Below are 9502 nucleotides of genomic sequence, written 5' to 3' on the forward strand. Positions count from 1 at the left end.
GTACGGCGCACTGAAGGTGGACATGGGCGGCGTCCCATGTTTCTTCCGCGCGCCGGAACCAGTCGTCCCCCGCAGGAGCCTCGGTCTGACTCTGATGCCAAGGAGACAGAACCGGCTGATACCCCAATACACACTGGAAGGGAGAAAGGTTAGTGGAGGAGTGGCGGAGCGAGTTCTGGGCCATCTCTGCCCAGGGCACGAACGCCGCCCACTCCCCCAGCCGGTCCTGGCAATAAGACCTCAGAAACCTACCCACATCCTGGTTAACTCTCTCCACCTGCCCGTTACTCTCGGGGTGAAAACCTGAAGTAAGGCTGACCGAGACCCCCAGACGTTCCATGAATGCCTTCCAGACCCTTGACGTGAACTGGGGACCCCGATCAGACACTATATCCTCAGGCACCACGTAGTGCCGGAAGACGTGTGTAAACAAGGCCTCCGCAGTTTGTAGGGCCGTAGGGAGACCGGGCAAAGGGAGGAGACGACAGAACTTAGAAAAACGATCCACAACGACCAGGATCGTAGTGTTACCCTGTGAATGTGGAAGATTGGTTAGGAAATCCACCGGCAGGTGCGACCACGGCCGTTGTGGAACGGGTAAGGGTTGTAACTTACCTCTGGGCAGGTGTCTAGGAGCCTTGCACTGGGCGCACACCGAGCAGGAGGAAACATAAACCCTCACGTCCTTAGCTAAAGTGGGCCACCAGTACTTCCCACTAAGACAGCGCACCGTCCGACCGATCCCAGGATGACCAGAGGAGGGTGACGTGTGGGCCCAATAGATCAGCCGGTCGCGGACAGCAGACGGAACGTACAGACGCCCAGCTGGACACTGAGGGGGAGCGGCCTCTGCATGTGACGCCCGCTCAATGTCCGCGTCCAGCTCCCACACTACCGGCGCCACTAAACAAGAGGCGGGGAGTATGGGAGTGGGATCCATGGGCCGCTCCTCTGTGTCATACAGCCGGGACAATGCGTCTGCCTTAACGTTCTGGGAGCCTGGTCTGTAAGAAAGGGTAAACACAAAACGGGTGAAAAACATGGCCCACCTTGCCTGGCGAGGGTTCAGTCTCCTCGCCGCCCGGATGTACTCCAGATTGTGGCGGTCAGTCCAGATGAGAAAAGGGTGTCTAGCCCCCTCAAGCCAATGTCTCCACACCTTCAGGGCCTTGACGACAGCCAACAACTCCCGGTCCCCCACATCATAGTTTCGCTCCGCCGGGCTGAGCTTCTTCGAGAAGAAGGCACAAGGGCGGAGCTTCGGTGGCGTACCCGAGCACTGAGAGAGCACAGCTGCTATCCCAGCCTCAGACGCGTCCACCTCCACTATGAATGCCAAAGAGGGATCTGGATGGGCCAGCACGGGAGCCGAGGTAAACAAAGCTCTCAGGTGACTGAAAGCCCTGTCCGCCTCAGTTGTCCACTGCAAGCGCACCGGGCCCCCCTTCAGCAGTGAAGTAATGGGAGCCGCTACCTGACCAAAACCCTGAATAAACTTCCRGTAGTAGTTGGCAAACCCTAAGAATCACTGCACTTCCTTTACCGTGGTGGGAGTCGGCCAATTACGCAAGGCTGCAATGCAGTCACTCTCCATCTCCACCCCTGACGTGGAAATGCGATACCCTAGGAAAGAGACGGACTGTTGGAAGAACAGACATTTCTCAGCCTTGACGTACAGGTCATGCTCCAACAGGCGACCAAGCACTTTGYGCACCAGGGACACATGCTCGGCGCGCGTAGCGGAGCATATCAAAATGTCATCAATATACACCACTACACCCTGCCCGTGCAGGTCCCTGAAAATCTTGTCTACAAAAGCTTGGAAGACTGATGGCGCATTCATCAACCCATACGGCATGACGAGGTACTCATAGTGCCCAGAGGTGGTACTGAAAGCCGTCTTCCACTCGTCTCCCTCTCGGATACGCACCAGATTGTAAGTGCTCCTGAGATCTAGTTTGGTGAAGAAGCACGCCCCGTGCATTGACTCTATCGCTGTGGCTATGAGAGGTAGCGGGTAACTATACCTTACCGTGATCTGATTTAGACCCCGGTAGTCAATACACGGACGCAGACCTCCCTCMTTCTTCTTCACAATAAAGAAACTCGAGGAGACGGGTGAAGAGTAGGACCGAATGTACCCCTGACGCAGGGATTCGAGACATATGTTTCCATATCCTCCGTCTCCGCCTGTGAGAGGGAATACACGTGACTCCTGGGAAGTGCAGCGTCTACCAGGAAATATATCGCACAATCGCCCCGTCGATGGGGTGGTAATTGAGTCGCCTTCTTTTTAGAGAAGGCGAGAGCCAAATCGGCATATTCAGGGGGAATGTGCACGGTGGAGACCATAGTAGCACCAACGGAAACCCCAAAACACCTACCTGAGCACTCTCGCGACCTCCCCTTGAGAGTCCTCTGTGGCCAAGAAACAGTGGGGTTATGACAAGCTAACCAGGGTATGACCCAGCACCACGGGAAACGCAGGAGAGTCAATAAGGAAAAGACACATTTTCTCCGTGTGACTCCCCTGCATCACCATGCCCAAAGGATCGGTGACCTCCCTAATTAACCCTGACCCTAATGGTCGACTATCTATGGCGTGAACGGGGAAGGGCACATCCACGGGAACAATGGGGGTCCCTAAACTGAGCTAACACTCTATCAATGAAATTCGCCTTATGCTGGGAATGCGGGAAAAACTCAGGAAAAGTGACAGACACAAACATATGTGCAACAGAGGACTCTGGGTGAGAATGGTGCCAGCTCACCTGGGGTGACGCCAGAGCGCCCTGCCTGCTGCCTCAATTCTCAGAGGAACCAACCCGGCACCGACCAGCAGTGTGACCTCTGCGGCCACAGATGGTGAACGAGCGGAAACCCCCTCCGGTCTCCCTGCGCACCGCCCCTCCCAGCTCCATGGGTATCAGAGAGGGGGTGCGGGAGGATGGAACCACCAGACCCCGATCTGGACGTCCGCGAGTAGCCAGCAGGTTGTCCAGCCAGATGGACAGGTCCACCAGCTGGTCGAATGTGAGGGTGGTGTCTCTGCAGGCCAGCTCCCGACGGACATCCTCACGCAGACTGCAGCGGTAGTGGTCGATCAGGGCCCTGTTGTTCCATCCCGCGCCGGCAGCCAGGGTCCTAAACTCCAGGGCAAACTCCTGGGCGCTCCTCGTCTCCTGCCTCAGATGATAGAGGCGCTCACCCACCGCTCTGCCCTCGGGCGGGTGGTCGAAGACTGCCCGGAAACGGTGGGTGAACTACTCAAAATAGTCCAACGCCGCATCTCCCTCTCTCCACACGGCGTTGGCCCACTCCAGGGCTTTCCCGGTGAGGCACAAGACGAGGGCGGACACCCTCTCACGGTCCGATGGAGCTGGGTGGGCCGTGGCCAGGTAGAGGTTTAGTTGGAGGAGGAAACCCTGGCAGTTGGCAGCACTCCCGTCGTACTCCTGTGGCATGGAGAGACGGATCCCACTGGGTTCAGGCGGGAAAGGGGCGCTCAGGATAGACCCGGTTGCGCTGGGGGAGGCGCTGGAAGAACTCCCCGTCTCTCCCAGCGGTCYATTGTCTGGACAACGTGATCCATGGCGGCGCCCAGATGGTAAAGCATTACCGCATGCTCTTGGACGCGCTCCTCCACCTCCATGGCCGGGGTACCTTCCCCTGCTGACTCCATAGGGGGTCGAAGATTCTGTAAGGGGTGCGTGTTGGTGGCAGGGAAGTCAGGTGCAGGAGAACGAACTTGGTATAAACAGAGTTATTTAATAAATGCTGACCAAACTCCAAAACAACCAAAATGTACAAAATAACAAAGTGGGTACAAAACCCGTCGCACACCAACACTAAATAGCACATCACATACAAACAAAACAATCTCCGACAAGGACATGAGGGGAAACAGAGGGTTAAATGCACAACATGTAATTGATGGGATTGGAACCAGGTGTGAAGGAAGACAAGACAAAACCAATGGAAAATGAAAAATGGATCAGTGATGGCTAGAAGGTCGGTGACGTCGACCGCCGAACACCGCCCGAACAAGGAGAGGGACCAACTTCGGCGGAAGTCGTGACACAAGCAGGTTAACATTCCATTAGTTTCATAAATTGTGGAATTTGACATTAATACCACCCACCCTCCCACCCATAACCGGAGAAGGGAAGTGAAGCAGTACTGAGGTGATTCAACAGATGGCAGGGTGTGGTAATGTAATTCAGTTTAAAAATAATCACAGCAAAGCATATTGATTAGCTTCCTCTATCTATACATTACAGTACAGTAAATGGCTGCAACAACAATGGTTCATGCTTTCAAGCTGCCATTTCAATGTGCCTACTAGAAAATACTTGTATCTTCATGTGTAAGTGTTATGTTAACTCTTGAACCAAAAGGATCTATTGTCGGAGGAAAGAGATGGATAAGATGCAAATGTTAAGAGCCATTTTGCATCTGCCATAATGACTTTCTTAAAATTTCAAGCACAGACTTTGCCAGGATGCTGACCATTAGCATACGGAGCAGTGGAATGAATGTCCTTTTCAGCTACTATGTTACCGGAGATATCAATACTCAAAGGGCACATGCAGCCCTGTCAGCACTACATGAGATCGAGCATAAATAAATACAGTATTTAGTTAAATGATTACAGCAAATTATATTCATATAGATATAGAGAGGAGGAGACTGTCACAGTAAATTAAGTTTTAGGTGATTACGTATGAGAGTCTGGAAGCCTGGTTTAAAGTAATTGAAAGGAATTTCAAAGCCTTTAAATGAGGATACTGCAAGGTCAGCCTTTCCTTTGAAAACTTCCCTAACAATTCATTTTGAGCCACCATTTCCCCTGGGAACTACAATAGTCTATACATGTACTATTCAAGCTGAAATATCCTTCATATGAAGGATGCCATAAAAGAAAACACAAATACAAATATATATATTACCTTTGTTAGCCAAATACAAAACAAAAGCCTTTTCATGTAGGAGAAGACATATGAGCCTCATAAATAAGAGAAGGTTCAGGGGATCCAGGTCACATAATTACTGAGCTATAAAAAGGTCTCACATATTCACCTGGAATTAAATACTGTATGGAGATTGGCTGGAGGGGAAATGGAAGTTCTCTTTGGAATTAAGGGTCGTTCCTGAAGGCTCCTTTATGCCACACCACCGTCTGACTCAGGGGTATTATACATTCATTTAATGGGGTCAAAGTTATGAAATGGAGCTGTAATATTGCCATGATCAAATGGGCTTGATCCTGAGATTTGATATGGTTGTCATCAATTCATTTCAATAAATCTTTGCAGGGCACACTGCTCTCTAGTGTTATACTGTAGCTGTCCATCAAGCTTCATAGCGCACACAAGATTGATTCCTGAATACATACAAAAAGCTACTGTTAAGACCGGTCCTGTATGCAATAGAAATGTGTTCTATTAAGTATTCATTGAGTCCGCAAGACATTGGCTGCTGAACAAGAGTTAAGGACCAGAGGGAATGCGTCCCACCTACAGTTACCAGTTCCCTTTGGTAACTGTAGATAACTGAAGAAATACCCCTATCATCACTCAGGGGCCACAAATCACTCCATCTGTCTGACAGCTGTACTGTACCTCAGCTCTAGAAGTCCAAGAGGTGAGAGACGGACAGTTGTATATCTGTGTGTTGCCTTGGTTCCCTGACTACTCCTTTCTCTAGCCTGCGTAAGGCCTCACTCCCTCACTAGACTCCCAGGCAACCCTGCTTCCACAAAGGATATATGAAAAGGTGAGGACTTTTGTCATTTGAAATTACATTTCATCAGTAACTCATTGAGTCAGGTTTTCATATGCAGTCAAATTGCATAGTCTCTCACCTGGATTCAGTTTCACTGATATTTGAATAAATGCAAGAATTTGTCCTCCTTATGATTGAACTCAGTCTTCCAGTTCTAATATATATATATTCAACAATATTGACTTTAATGAGATATTTTTCAGCATGCATAAATATATTCTATAGCTGGGAAGTATATCATTTTGAGGGTTGCTGCAGTATGGTAGTGTTGTAGAGCTTATGTCTGGACAAGAATAATTCTATAGTCAAACATTTCAACCAGAGTCCTAACATTTCAAGCAGTGTTTCCCATGGTCCTCCAGTTCTCCAACAGTGGACATTTTCATTGTAGCCCTGTACAAACACACCTCATTCAGCTCATTGAGGGCTTGGTGATTAGTTGACAAACTGAATCAGGTGTGCTTGTCCAGGGCTACAATACAAACGTGTACTTTTGGGGGTACTCGAGGACCAGGGTTGAGAAACACTGCTATAGAGTATCATGAGGATGCTTTACTGTCTTATCTTCTCATCACCTTGTCCTGTCAACCTTGCCAAAATGGCAGTTTCATTCCAGTGATCGTATTTCAAACTCAGGAAATGGAATCCAGGTGATAAATGGGAGATCTATGTACTGTAATGTCAAGAAAGCTGGACTGTGCAGAGGGATCATTGATCCATGGGCTGTTCATCTGGAATAGACCTCTGATTTAACAAAGACAACAACCATGACAGGCCACTCAGTCACCTGACAGATATAGGGCAGGCCAGGGTGGGGAAAAGCAACAATGCTATTAGCTCTTTAAAAAAAAAGCGGTTTTCTTTTTGTTTAAAAAAGCCACTCTTGAATTCCCTTTGCAAGGTACATACTGTATCTAAAATAGTTATATGTTAAGAATTACGTTCATCAAAAATTGGCAAACAGAGGCATAATAATAAATTCATTAGCCTCTATGAGGAACTTGAGGACCCCACTGGGGCTGATTTTCTGATCTGTAATACATTCTTTCTCCCTTGCCATCTTATTTTACAGCCTGTGGTAAGGAAAATGTTGTGTTTCTATAACATAGCAAATATGTTTTATTCCAGACATTCAGCACTCTATGTCGTCCACAGCCGTGCTCTTTCTTGCTAATGTGGAGAAAATAGAGGAAATAGAGCGCATGATTGCCTCCTGAAGTCTTCCATAATGCATACTTAATGAAACTCCTGCAAGAAGAAGAAACAAATAGTGTGCAGGCCATGGTCTCCAATGAATTGTCCCCTATACTCAGGCATCATGTCCACTGTGCCTTCATTGATACAAGAGAAAAGCAAGCATACAAAACACTGGAGAATAGGCCTAGTCTTGTTAAGTCCCCAACATAAATAATTTATCAAACAGAAACTTTTAATGAAACTAAATTATATAACATCAGGACTTGTCGTACTAATTTGAGTTTGATGTGACTGAACAGCTGAGATCCTGAAATGGAGTCCCACAACCTACTATAGATCTCAAGGACAGTCATTATCTCCTCCACGCAATCAGAGGGATATTCTTTCTTTCACTAAGACATTTAAATCTGAGTGCGGGGCATGTTAATAGGAATGGCCCCAGGCCCCCAGTATTCTCTGAGAAAAACAAACTGTTCATAGTTAGGATATTTCTTTCGTCAATTCAGTCTGAACTCCTGCCAGGCCATAAAACCTTCAGATTCCCAAGGAGATGCCACAAAGGTCCTGATCCATAAGGGGGAATCCCGCTGTGGACGATTGCCTAGCAACCCATATTAGCAACAGCTCTAAGGTGGACTAGAGCAGCATGATCACCTCAGCACATGACCATTCTACAAGATGGGGCAATGGGTTCATGGCTATATCTGTGTCATTTCTAAATGCCAGTATAGGCCTAGATATCAAACAAGATCAAGACGCATTTATTCCAAAGTCAATTTGGGAATATAGATTGATGCAATTATCCTGACTGAAGCCCATGGTAGCCCTTCACTAATATGAATGACATAGATTGATTGTTGAGAATAATGGGGAAGTCAGCAAGGCCTATCATCTGATGGATTTGCATATAGCCTATGAGTAAAGTCATATAAATCATAAAACTAATCCCCACTATAAACCATAGGTCTACAATAACACTGTAATAATCACTTATTAACCCTTAATAATATTATCTGACCTAAAGCCAATTCGCACAAGGGCAGATGATTTACTGGGTGTTGATTGAGACTACAGAGGAATTGTGCTGTATGTGGGGTGTGTTCGTAGTGACACATGATATAATGATTGAATGACAATCAGTGATGTTTGGTCACACACTGCCACCTGGTGTATTTATGAGAGAATGAAAACATGTGACCAGATTATGGCAACAATAAATGTGGTTCTTCATAGCAAAATGTATCTTATTTTACAACCTGGTCTCATAGACTAGACGTAACATAGTAAATGTAAATYCGAGACACTCAAATTAGTATAATATGTTACGCTTGATATGGTTACATAAGACAGAAGGTTACTTAAAGAGGGTGGTTGGTCAGGGTGTATGGGTAGGCATATAACGCGAACGTCCAGCAACCCAAGGGTTGTGTGTTCAAATCTCATCACGGACAATTTTAACTAATTAGCAACTACTTACTACTTTTTAGCTACTTTGCAACTACTTAGCATGTTAGCTAACTCTTCAACTAACACTAACTTTAACCCTTTAACCTAACTCCTAACCCTAACTTTAAACCCTAACCCCCAGCCTAGCTAATGTTAACCACTTAGTTAGCGTTAGCCACCTAGCTAACGTTAGCAACAACAGTGGAGGCTGGTAGTAAGAGCTATAGGAGGACTGGCTCATTTTAATGGCTGGAAAATAATAAATGGAAGAGAGTGAAACATCTGGTTTCCACGTGTTTGATGTGTTTGATATTGTTCCATTTATTCCATTCCAGCCATTACAATGAGCCTGTCCTCCTATAGATCCTCCCATAGACCCCTCTGGCATAGATATTACAAATTCGTAATATATTATACGAACTGCAATTCATAACATTTCATACGATTTTTAAATAGTAACATATCATTCAAAATGAATGATGGACATCCAAAAATTAATACATACACTACCGGTCAAAGGTTTTAGAACACCTACTCATTCAAGGGTTTTTCTTATTTTTATTTTTTACTATTTTCTACATTATAGAATAATAATGAAGACATCAAAACTATGAAATAACACATATGGAATCATGTAGTAACCAAAAAAGTGTTAAACAAATCAAAATATATTTTATATTTGAGATTCTTCAAATAGCCACCCGTTGCCTTGATGACAGCTTTGCACACTCTTGGCATTCTCTCAACCAGCTTCTCCTGGAATGCTTTTCCAACAGTCTTGAAGTAGTTACCACATATGCTGAGCACTTGTTGGCTGCTTTTCCTTCGTGGTCCCACTCATCCTAAACCATCTCAATTTGGTTGAGGTCGGGGGATTGTGGAGGCCAGGTCATCTGATGCAGCACTCCATCACTCTCCTTCTTGGTCAAATAGCCCTTACACAGCTTGGAGGTGTGTTGGGTCATTGTCCTGTTGAAAAACAAATAACAGTCCCACTAAGCCCAAACCAGATGGGATGGCGTATCACTTGCAGAACGCTGTGGTAGCCATGCTGGTTAAGTGTGCCTTGAACTCT

This window comes from Salvelinus sp. IW2-2015, linkage group LG22 (genome assembly GCF_002910315.2).
Source record: "Salvelinus sp. IW2-2015 linkage group LG22, ASM291031v2, whole genome shotgun sequence".
In the NCBI taxonomy this organism is placed as follows: Eukaryota; Metazoa; Chordata; class Actinopteri; order Salmoniformes; family Salmonidae; genus Salvelinus; species Salvelinus sp. IW2-2015.